Source organism: Asterias rubens, chromosome 12 (genome assembly GCF_902459465.1).
Source record: "Asterias rubens chromosome 12, eAstRub1.3, whole genome shotgun sequence".
NCBI lineage: Eukaryota > Metazoa > Echinodermata > Asteroidea > Forcipulatida > Asteriidae > Asterias > Asterias rubens.
The window spans coordinates 15,926,120-15,938,471 of record NC_047073.1 but is presented as its reverse complement, the minus strand read 5'-3'; the positions used below and the strand labels follow the sequence as shown (position 1 = coordinate 15,938,471).

Sequence of the window (12,352 nt, the reverse complement as noted above, 5' to 3'; positions counted from 1 at the left end):
GCTTTACGTAGTTATGTAAGAGACAGCAAACACCTATCCATACACAAATTAGAATGATTGTGTATGAAACAATAGTACCAGGGTTTGCTCACAAAATATTCCCCCGAACCATTTGACACAGCAAAAGTCTCTACAGTCTGAGGAATTCAAATTTAAGTGGTATCTTTTGACTAGGCAAGTCATTTAAATATGACCAGACATTAAAATAAAGCTCGCAACTACATGTAGTTGCAATGATCAATATAAGCAAGTGTATGTTTATAAACATGTGAAAACTCTGGACAAAACAAAACAATCTTAAAGTAGTCTCCCAAATTCCAAGATGTACTCTGCAGTAGTAGCATAAACAGCAAGATAAGTTCTCTAGAACAAATCTACACCACAAGTAGGAGTCACCACAAACTGAAACATTGATACCTTACCATGAAATTACTCAAAACCATATTGTTTTCATTATTGTCACTACAATTCGACCCCGCTAATTTGAAGAAACTTCAACGGCTTGATTGCACATTGTGTTCATAATAGAAACCTACAGGATGGGAATGATTTACTCTTCCGTAATTAAATGATGCATCAAACTGTATATATTTGTCAACAGTGTACACAAGGTACACAATTAATATCTACCGGTACACTCTTACGGTTCCCTCTTTTTTCTTCTTTTGACACATCAGGGAATAATTCGGCTTAAAGTTGTAGGAAATGTACAATTTATTCACGCCTTTTATTCAATTAAAAAGCCAGGTTGTAACGAGTACGGGTAATGTGCACTTCCATGACATTTGTATTGATCATTGTAATTGAGAAAGTATACACTGGAACATGATATTGAACATGACTGTTGTGGCACTGCTTTCAGAGCCAGGAAATGCGAACAACTCGTTCCCTCTTCAGTGATGTAGCTGAATTTTCAATATAAATCACTCCATTGCACACATGCACTGGTTCAATGATTGTCACTTTGCAGATAAATTAACATTCCTATATGTTTTTCTAAAAAGAGTTTGACTGACAATTGTATCATCCTAAATAGACTTACAGACAGCATCAGTTGAGGAAGAGTTGGTTATTCACTCAAACAATGTAACCCTTTAAAGAAAATAGAGGCCACAAGCATGGCTTGAACCAAATGCCAGCCAATAGTGGGGCCTCAAGATTTGACCCACTTATGCTCAAACAAGAGCAAGAGGTCAAATAAAAGGTCATGTACCAAATTAACATTTTCCAATATAACAAACCCACATATTTATGTGATAACAGCCGAGTCAACTAATGAACAAGTTTAGTCATATCTGGGCATTTGGTGATGATTTCATAGAAATGAATGGTCTCTAGCCCTAGAGACTAAAGGATTTACAAAATAACAACAGTTCTTGTATCAGTGCATCACACCTGGCAGGCGTCTCAAAATTTCCCTTATTTTACAACAGAGCTTATGTTACATGTGAGACCAATATATAGGAATCTGAAATGTACCCTTTGATCAAACAATTGTAGATTTTATAAAGAGGTAGTTTTTCACTAACAGATTTGAATCTGAGAAAGGCTTTAGGCATGAAGCCTTACTCAGGCATGTGAAAGCACACAGTTCTACGAAACAACAGGTTTTTTTCTTTAATTGTTTTCTTGCACCTTTAATTGTTTTCTGCGCCTTGAACACCCAGCAGGGTGGTTGTGGCACATTACATGTCTTATTACTATTATTGTTTAAATTTGATAACCACATTTAGCCCAAATTTTCACAGATTTGCTATTTTATGCATATGTTGGGATAAACCAAGTGAGAAGACTGGTCTTTGAAAAGTTATCACGAAAAGTAATACGAGTCAATAAACCTTATCTCGATCTCATATGTCTGAAGTGTTTCCTCCCTATTGAGGAAGTTGCACAATAATTGTACAGACCTTAGTCCGGACTCGTTCGTTATGAATACAATTATTTATAAATCGTCACATATAGAAAGCTTTACGGATAAAGACAATTACAAGGCTATTTTGGTAAACGTCTTGTACTAAATAAGATCTCAAACGATCGGAAAGTGTGGGCAGCTTTGAACGTACTCTCAATAATGATGGGACATTAAGCCATAGGTACTGTGTACAAGAACCCATAACACTTATCCCAGTATAGAGCTCTGGTGTTTCGGGTTCACATGCACAGCAAGCACTTTAGTTCACAGATTTCCTCAGACTTGCAAGCTACAGTGATTAGGAAGCATCATTGGCTTCATTACCAGAAATAAAAAGGGGCTTCATTACCAGAAATAAATAGGGGCCTATTCATCATAATAACTTCATGTTATGATCAAGGCCCAGTCTGAAATCATCTCCTGAATTTATTTATGATGCCCAACCATGAGACATTGATGACTACAAACAGTCCAGACCAAATTGTCTGTCACTCTACTTCGCCAATGGAAACAAACAGCAGGAGGACAAGAAAAACAAATTTCCGTCCGAGGTCCAATTATATAGACTTGCGATTTATATACACACACTTTATGGATAGACCATTGATGACTTGCTGTTGCATTTATACCTTGTCATAACAACATTGCTGGAGACGATTTTTCAAACCTCCATGCTTTTACAAAACAGAGCACTAGCAAAAGGAAATAAACCAGTAATCTCCAATGGTAACTTGTTTTATTAAAATCAAATGAAAACAGTTAGTTTTTTCCTTCTTCTGATGGAGGACTAAGTGCCCAAGTTATTATTAAAGATAAAGTCATTCAGATTCTAAAGTTTACATTTGTTAAAACAAAAGCAAATTTTGCAACAAACTTGTCTACATTTCACTGAATAGCATGGTCACTGTTGTTAATTTTGCAGAATACTGGTTTTATCCTTATACACCATTGTGTTTTAAAGGGAAGACATTTGATATCACTCTTAAAACCAAGAAGCATACAGCAGCTTTTTAAAGTATAAAGCTTTTTGAGAAACATTTCACTTTAAAGTAATGTGGCTATTTTAAGTACCTTGTTTTCCTGCATTACCATTCCTACATCATACCTTTGCCCCAATATAAGAGCAAGTTGCATCATACTATGGTTTCACCCCTCACCCAGGTGTGAAACGATGACCTTTAAAAGGACCATGGAGGTTGAGAGTGTTTATGCAACACTTCATTGTTTACATGTAAAACCGTTAAGGTAAGAAATAGACAGTTACGGAGGTGTATATCTCCTGTCTATTCCTTAAATATCAAAATCACTTGGAAACATTTTATTTGGCAAAAGTTCAACACACACAGTATAGGTTTTGTGCTAATAATTATTTTGAGTAATTACCAAGTGTCCACTGCCTTTAAAACACCCGTGGATCAGTCAAAATTCACTTCAAACGCTCCGTCTGGCTAGTGCAGTATTAAAAAGCACCTTTGTTTCATTTGAAATATAGACATGTGAAAAAGCTGGTGGACTAGGGAAATGACATGCTAACTGGTCCTGCTGACAAGTCACTGAAGTTAAAGCCCAAACTGTGAGTGGCATATAACATTAGACTAGAGTCAGTCTTCTTATGGCGTATCGCTACAGTCAATATCTTCAAATGCCAAGCTCATTAATCTTACTACAATCTGACAGAATCTTGGCAAGTTCCATAATTTCCTCTGCCACAACTGGAGTTTGGGAAATAAAAACCCACATAGTTTAACAAAAAGTTTCAGAGGAACATGATGTACGTGTACAAGGAAATTCATACTGAAAGTTGTGGCGAGGCACACACTCCTCTGTCACCCTGGGAATGAGGTTTGCCAGGTACCCCCGTCAGTGTCACACACTACATAAAGTCACTGGAGGAAACATTCACTAATTACAACGACTTATTCACTGGGCTTCCATGGTGTCTCACAGATCCTCAAGGTGGCTTGTGGAGGAGACCGTCTTCCTCCGATAATGGTAGCCGGCAAGAACTAACATCCTGTAGGGAATACCGTCTCCTTGCACGCCCATCCTGGATAAATTAGTAGGTCATTTCCAACCGGTTCCTACCGGAGTCCGCTTGACTTTTTCTCCTTCTTTTTTTCTTTCCTTTTACTTTCAAACTTTTCCTGGGGTAACATTCTTCAAGGGTTACCGAGGTTGCTCTTAAAAGTTAATTGGAAACATGAAAATGTTGTTGGCTCTCGTTCAAGTTTGAGAGAAAGTTAAGCCCTATCAGATCCCTGTGCTGACAACTTGCTGTCAGGCGTACAAATCTAAAACACCATTAAGAAAGCTTGCTGTCAGGCGTACAAATCTAAAACACCATTAAGAAAGCTTAGCAACGTTATTCTATTCTCTACATACAGTATGTGTGACCAACACCATTCAAGACAAAACACAAGTAAAATTGTTTTGTTCTACTGACTGAAATCAAAATTGAGTTCCTCTGTTTGTTCAATTGACCCAAGTTCACAAGGCTCGTTACCTAGGGCAGCGAGGCGTATCAATACCTTTGATCAAGGGAAGCATAGTCACCCTAAACTGCATAGAGTTCGATATATCACAAGATAATAAATAAAAAGAATGAGAGGGGACCAGTTTCTGTATGACTTGATTACAAATATCCAATATGCTAAGCTGAACAAGTTTTAAGATGTGCCCACTTTCTTCATATCAAAAGATGATAAAACAGACAACTGCAATCTCCATAAAACATAAGATTTTATGTAAGTCTCCCATTGAGCTGTGTACAAATTGTGCCCGCAGGAAGTCCAGTCTCTGTAGCTCTTATTTTAATATTTGATGTCACAAGGCAGTCCATGAAAACTCTAATAAATGTAGCACATGTCCAGGAGTATCAATGTGCTTTCTAGAATTTTAACTTTCAAGGCAAAAAATGTGTACAGTGTTTACATGTTGTGCCAAAAGGCAACTTTTAGAAATTTTAGATTGCTCACTTTTTTTCAACAAAAATATTGAAGAAAGTCCACTACAGATGATGTCAATGTTTCTTTCACTGACATGAATCTCTATTTACTCAAAGATTGAAACGCTTCAAGGAAAACACACAGACTGATTGGTGCCTTCCCTCGAAGCAGCAAATTTAATTTTTGCCAGACTTGTTTCGTCCCCAGAGTACACCAATAAGAACGTATCTGCGAGAAATTCCAAACATCCGTGCACTCCTTTTTGCCGCAATTAATTGCGTTTATTTTCTAACTTTTCTTCGGAGCTTAACCGGATTAAAGCCAGGATGTCACTGTCCTTTATCGGATTAGCCTCAGAAATTTCCAGTCAGATTCTGGCGACTTGGGGCAGGAAACCCGGTCTAATTTCAACGTTTGCTGGAGGTTGCAGAAGAAGTAATGGTCCTTCCTTGGAAACGTCTTTTCATGTTATTGCAAGATTTCTTTCTTTAACCCCCTTGTGTTTATGGATGTCTATGTCAGAAATGAGGGCAAGTTCTACATTTTGGGTTGAGTGTAAATACTGCATCTGATTTCCATGTCACAAATTAACAACGACATAAATAGAACTTGACCATGCTCATCAGCGCTCAATTAATACACCGGACCACATGCCCGAGGCCAGTGGTTTTAGTGTCAGGCCAGCAAACTTATGACCTGACCGAGCATGTCTGACTGTCTTGTGTTTTTCAACTGAATAACAGAAACAAATTCCGTTCAACTGTTGAGTCTGATAAATTTCCTTTCAATTCTTTGAGTAATCAGGTGGGGCTATACTTAATACCATTAAGGCAAATGAGACAAATCTCCTCTCCGTTCGTCGTTCATATAAAAGCAGTCATGTGTACATGTCAAACTGTTTTAGCAAGTTTTGTTTCTCGCCTTTCGAATCTGGTGACCTAAGGTCTTGTGTCTATTTGATTTTCTCTCAAAATTTGAGCCCTAGCACACGAATTTGTCATGTTCCTGCAATTACGATTACCAATTACGAGTACACAAATGGGCGGCAAAACAATTTTAGTTCTTCCAGCCTTGGTTTGAATATAATTTGTTTTTACCCTTACACCAATATGTATAATTAAGCACTCAATATTGCCTATGGAGTTTTCTTCACAGAACTCGGGAAGTAGGCCTACAGTCCATACAGAGCTTAATACACATAAGGGTAAACAAAAAAATTACATTATTTATTCCTGATGCGAAAACATCTATCTAGTCTTGTTTTTGTTTAAATGAAGGTTGGATATGAAAGAAAACAAGATGGCTACCCCATGCTCAGGGTCTGTTCCAGATGAAGCGGCAATAGATCCATTGACGATAAGGAACATAATTTGCCACTCAGAGAAAAACAAACTGTCGATGTTTACGCACAGCCCTCTAGTGATAGCATCATGATGCCCTAAAAGAGAACCCTGTCTGACACCTACCATTTATCATAACATAAAAACAATACATCAACAAAATGGACCAAGCCTAATATAATCTGCTATAATACAAAGCACATGTACCAAATGCCCCTTCCAACAATTTGGAGAACTTCTAAAACTATATGTGGACATGTTTATGGGACTGTATATCCTTTTCTGAATCATTAGTGCTTTTAAAATGCACAGATCGAAATATCTAGATGAAGCACACAAGTGCCTTATCTGCAAAATGGACCAAATCTGTTGTAATCTACTATAATACAAAGCACATGTACCAATGCCCCTTTTCAAAAAGTGCGACACACCCCACAAAATATTATGATTCAATTTGTTTGAAGGAAAAACAAACCAAACTGTTTTCCCAAAACACATCTGCGCTGAGACTGCACAGTCTTTTATCCCATCAATAAATTCCTTGAAGTCTTGCAGCATTCCATGATAGATTCCATGTCTGGTAGGAATTCATGTGCACACTAATAATAATACTACGTCTTATTGAAGCTCAGTCTAGAAATTTGTGGCATATTTCTTCCCGACATTCTGGCCTAGATTAATAATAAGAGATATCCAGAGCCATCCATAGCTCTAACAGTAGTTTTATCAGATAATTTTTAAAACCTCGTTGACTCGTCCTGTTTTTTTATGAACCTCTCTTTGTTATTGTGTATATTATTATCTATTTGTGATGTACTTTTCTTAAAGACACTGGACACCTTTGGTAATTGTCAAAGACCAGTCTTCTCCATGGTGTATCCTTGCACACTAAGTTGTGTGCTTTCAGATGCTTTCAAGACCTCAAAATCAAGACCTCAAAATCTAATTCTGATGCCTCGAAATCAAATTCAAATATTTTAGTGGAAAATTACTTCTTTCTCAAAAAACTACAATACTTCAGTGGGAGCCATTTTTTACAATGTTTTATACTACCAACAGCTCTCCGTTGCTCGTTACCAAGTAAGTTGTTATGCTAACAAATATTTTGAGTAATTACTAATGATGTCCAGTGCCTTTAAAACACACATACATGTATAGCACATTTTTTAACTGTGAATTGTTTTCACAACTTTAGCTTTACATTTCTCCTTGAATTGTTAAGAAATTATTGCTAATTTTGTGTGAACAAAGAGGAAATTGACAAGAAAATTATTTTAGTCTGAATTGAACCCTGGAATGACGAGCCAGCTCTACCAACTTAGCATAAAGACCTAATGCTGACCGTATCCTTACTTTGTAAATATCTTTGATCGGGGGGGGGGGGCAGTCAGATGACTGCTGAATAACAAGGGATCTCATCAAATTTTACAATTTTAGGGATGTCAATTAATAAACTGCAGTGTTTATACTGACTTGGTAAACTTTCATTCATTTTTATCAGATGCTCAAAATATGTCTTTATGATGATAATTGTGAAAATACTGTGATAACTTTTCCAAAATAAAACTCTTTTGACAAAAAAAAAAATAACGTAAATTTGTCCAAAACACAACTAATAAAAATCTTTAAATAGTTACTGCACACCTTTGATAAAGAAAAACAATGGGAGAAATGAAACCAGAAACACTAGTTTTAAACAACTTACCTTTCAGTCAATTTTCACAAATCAAACTTGAATTCCTTATCCTGAGTTTTGAAGCACAACATGAATTTAAAGCTTCAGATCATAAACACCTGTAAAGACACAGAACATCCAAACTAACTTTTAGACGAAAAATGAAAATGTAAGCAAGCAATTTTATCAACCCTACCAGTCGGTACCATGCACTGTATATAAAAGCCTATCCAATGTCCTATAATGCGTACATACGTGTGAAGTTACAGTGTAACAGGGAAGTCCTCACTAGCATGCGTAATCCCTTCCCCCCCTTAAATCCCCCGCACGATATTTTCCAATACAACAGATACACGTATTGACTTCCAACACGTCAAACTTAATGACGTAGGTCCTGAACCTAAGCCAAAATGACAGCATAAATTGATTGATGTAATTGAGACGCTCGAAGCAATCCCCAAGGCCCATAGTAATGTTCTTGATCATGTGCTTCCAAGTGATTGTAAAGTTCCTTGTATCATGTCTTGTGTATGTTCAGTTTGCCTCACAGGCTTCACTCTTGGGGTTTCTTCATTACTATTTTATTAGCGTCCTCAATCCTTGATCAGAGTTTAATGAGTGGCCTCAATGTTGAGACCAAGTCCTAGTCGAGTCCAGGTCCGGAATGAAGCAATCCCCAAGGCTCATGGTAATGTTCTTGATCATGTGCTTCCAAGTGATTTTAAAGTTCCTTGTATCATGTCTTGTGTATGTTCAGTTTGCCTCACAGGCTTCACTCTTGGGGTTTCTTCATTACTATTTTATTAACGTCCTCAATCCTTGATCAGAGTTTAATGAGTGGCCTCAATGTTGAGTCCAAGTCCTAGTCGAGTCCAGGTCCGGAATGAAGCAATCCCCAAGGCTCATGGTAATGTTCTCGATCATGTGCTTCCAAGTGATTTTAAAGTTCCTTGTATCATGTCTTGTGTATGTTCAGTTTGCCTCACAGGCTTCACTCTTGGGGTTTCTTCAATACTATTTTATTAGCGTCCTCAATCCTTGAGTTTAATGAGTGGGCTCAATGTTGAGTCCAAGTCCTAGTCGAGTCCAGGTTCGGAATGTGTTTGGGTCAAGTCCGAGTCCCAAGTCATTTGAGTTTACTTCATTACTCATTGCAGTTATGCCCTCAATCCTCGAGTCTAATGAGTGGCCTCAATTTTGAGTACAAGTCCTAGTCAAGAGTCACAAGGGTTGAGTCCAAGTCCAGAATCTGATAGGTCAAGTACGAGTCAATGTCTCAAGTCATTTGAGTTGCTTCATTACTCTTTTAACCGAGTCCTAAATCCTCAAGTTTGATCAGTTGCTTCAGTGTTGGGTCTGAGTGAAATGGCCAAGTCACTCAGGTTGATTCTGAGTCCTTGTCTTGAGTCACAAAGGTTATGTCCAATTCTGGAGTCAGTTGGGCTGGAGTCCAAGTCGCAAGTCATTTGAGTTTCTTCACCACTCTTGTATTTGAGTCCTCAGTGCACGAGTCTGATGAGTAGCCTCAATGTTCAGTCTGAGTGAATCAACTTAAGTCTGAGTCACAAGTCACAATGGTCAAGTTCGAGTCACAAGATTAACTTATTTTGAAAAAAATCATCAAACCTGACAGATGTACACTAACAGTTTAAAAGTAAATAAAGAAAAAAATTAATGTGAGGTCTATTTCTCATTAATTATTGTAACCAAAGTATAGATGGCCGAGTCTGAGTCACAGAAAATTGTAAGTTGAGTCTGAGTTACTGACAAATGTGACTTGGGTTCGATAACCATGTCATTAACAATGTGATCCTGTCACAATTTAGCCGAAACTGGTCTTTTATACTCCATGTACCCAAACAATTTTTCAATAATCCTCCAAAGTCTGACCTGGGCCCAATTTCATGAAGCCTTTAAGCACGAAAACTTGCTAAGCACAGGAAAACATTCCTTGGGGAAACTGGTTACAAAGTTAACCTTGTAATACCCCATTAACACATAGACGCCGCTTCCACTACAATGAAAAAGTGGCAGAGAGTGTGGCCAATCGCTAACCAATTGTGTACCAAACGTCGGAGGATCTCCATGAGCGTAGTTTGGTCGGGGTGGGATCTTCTAGGTCGGGAAGCTGCTTTCTGTCCCCAGGCTTATTTTGAACATGTTCAAAATAAGCGTAGCCGGGTCATAGCCAACAACGAGCAGGGGAAAGTTGTAGTGGGAACGGCATTATCGCACAAGCCGTGTGGTAGCATCGTGGTGAGATTGCAGCACCGTCGGCAACTATTTTGAAGTAGAACACTACTAGGTCGACATTGGTCTAGAGGTAATCGTAGCGACAGCGAGTCAGCAACAGTTTTGACGTAGAAGCAGTACAGTTGTACAAAATAAATGTATTAAAATGAAAATGTTGCGTGCAGTCTTTAATTTGCATTATTGCTTGATTTTTACAGAGATTGTGTCCAGACTCGATACATTTTTGAGATCGCGGTGATCGGCATGGTCTTCGTAAGGTCGTAGAACAGGGTATTTTGACTGGTGCCCCATACATTTTTAACCTAGCATATAAGTTTGCTAAAAAGCAGTAATTTCTGTATAACAGCTTTATGGAATAAAGCACTTACGACCTGTGGCACTTACGACCTGTGGAATTGTGTTCTTTAGGGAAAGCCCCCAAATTCTGCGGTTATCAGTGCCATGAAATTGGGCCTGGTCTGCTCTCTAGTAAAGCCAATAAACCTCCTGTCAGACAATGACTTTAGGCTTTCTTATACTCTAAACCTAAGGACAGCACACATAGTCAACAAAATAGCCATATTTTATCTCTACTAAGCCCCAATTTGAAGGGTGTGATCAATGAATCAGCCACTTTTCATTTTGTTGCAATGTTTCGCCACCGTGGGTGTGGGTGGCTGCGCTTTGTGAGTCCGCTTGAAGGACTAATATTGAGCCAATAAGCGCCATGGGTTTTAAAGCCAGGAATCTGCGTGGCAACAGCTGATCGCTCGGAAATAGAAAAGGGGAGAGGTGAAATAAATTCGAAGGGAGTGAATCTATGTTGTTAAAATTGTGACGAGAAGTTCAGACACCTTCCATAGAGGTCAGTTGACAGGTCATGAAAGGTCAGTTGACAGGTCATAAACCAGATTCTTAATACTGCCACCTCATGTTGCATCCTTTCTGGTTAGATGGTTCAACTAAGCTTATCTTAAGTCGCCAATTGAGCCAGAAATTTATTGGACGAGTCTGGGGAGACATTTTGGGTTGCCCACCGGAATCAATAAATGATATTTCAATTGAAGACTTGTATTATTGGGCAGGCTTGGAAGTCTAGCAGTGATGGCACCAGCTATAGAATAAAGGCTGTTGGTTCAATTCCCACCTTGAGGTGCTTGTGTTTTTGTTGGCTGAGTGGTCAAGTGCATCTGACTCAAGTTTTGAAGGGCCCATTGGAGATGGGTTCGAATCCTCGTCATGACATTTGTGTCCTTTAGCAAGACACTTGACCATCATCAATTGCTTCTCTTACCCGAGGTGTAAAAAATGGTCCCATGTGAGGGCTGATCAGTATTGCGATGGAGGTTGTATGCTCCCTTGTAGGAAAAAGTTTGGAATTGGTTTATGTATGCCTGACAAACAGAGATAATGACTTTCTTAAAGGCAGTGGACACTATTGGTAATTACTAAAAATAATTATTAGCATAAAACCTCACTTGGTAACATGGAATGGGGAGAGGTTGATAGTATAAAACATTGTGAGAAACGGCTCCCTCTGAAGTGAAGTAGTTTTCGAGAAAGAAGTAATTTTACATGAATTTGATTTCGAGACCTCAGATCTAGAACCCAAGGTCTCGAAATCAAGCATCAGAAAGCACACAATTTCGTGTGACAAGGTTGTTTTTTTCTTTCATTATTTTCTCGCAACTTCGATGACCGATTGAGCTCAAATTTTCACAGGTTTGTTATTTCGTGCATATGTTGAGATACAGCAAGTGAGAAGACTGGTCCTTGACAATTACCAATAGTGTCCACTGTCTTTAAGTGTCTTGATCTAGCTCCTACGATGTGCACTAAAAAATCCAAGTTATATTATCAAAACACAAAGTATCATGGCCGCTTACTACATAACTATGATTTACCATTGTTGACTTCAAACATGGATGGAAGAGACTGCTTAAAATCCTACAGTTTTCGCCTTGAACCAGTTATGGGTACAGGTTCAGGCTGACGGATTTCAGTGTGGATCGGAGTTAACTCAAATTTGAAAGGTTCTTATCACTCTCATAATCCCATTGCACTTACAAATGCCCCAGGGTGCATGGCTGACTTCCTCTTAGAAAAATCAAAACTGCGCCTTGCAGTCAGGAAGTCTAGTGCCATTAGATCGCATAAATTTCAAAAGTGCAAACATCAAAACTTTCTTGAGAGTGCAACATTTTCAGATCAATCACCACCCTAAGATCTTCCTATTGTGGAGGTTTTG

At 38.4% G+C, this 12,352-nt stretch overlaps 1 protein-coding gene across 1 annotated transcript in view; it reads right to left on the bottom strand.

Moving 5' to 3' along the window:
* The window catches only part of LOC117297427 (KN motif and ankyrin repeat domain-containing protein 1-like), a 67,247-nt gene extending 59,267 nt beyond the window's left edge, over positions 1 to 7,980 (bottom strand). The window contains exon 1 of the mRNA XM_033780463.1: positions 7,903 to 7,980. The gene's annotated coding sequence lies outside the window, so the exon portion shown is untranslated. The remainder of the gene's footprint in view (positions 1 to 7,902) is intronic.
* Positions 7,981 to 12,352: the final 4,372 nt, after the last annotated feature.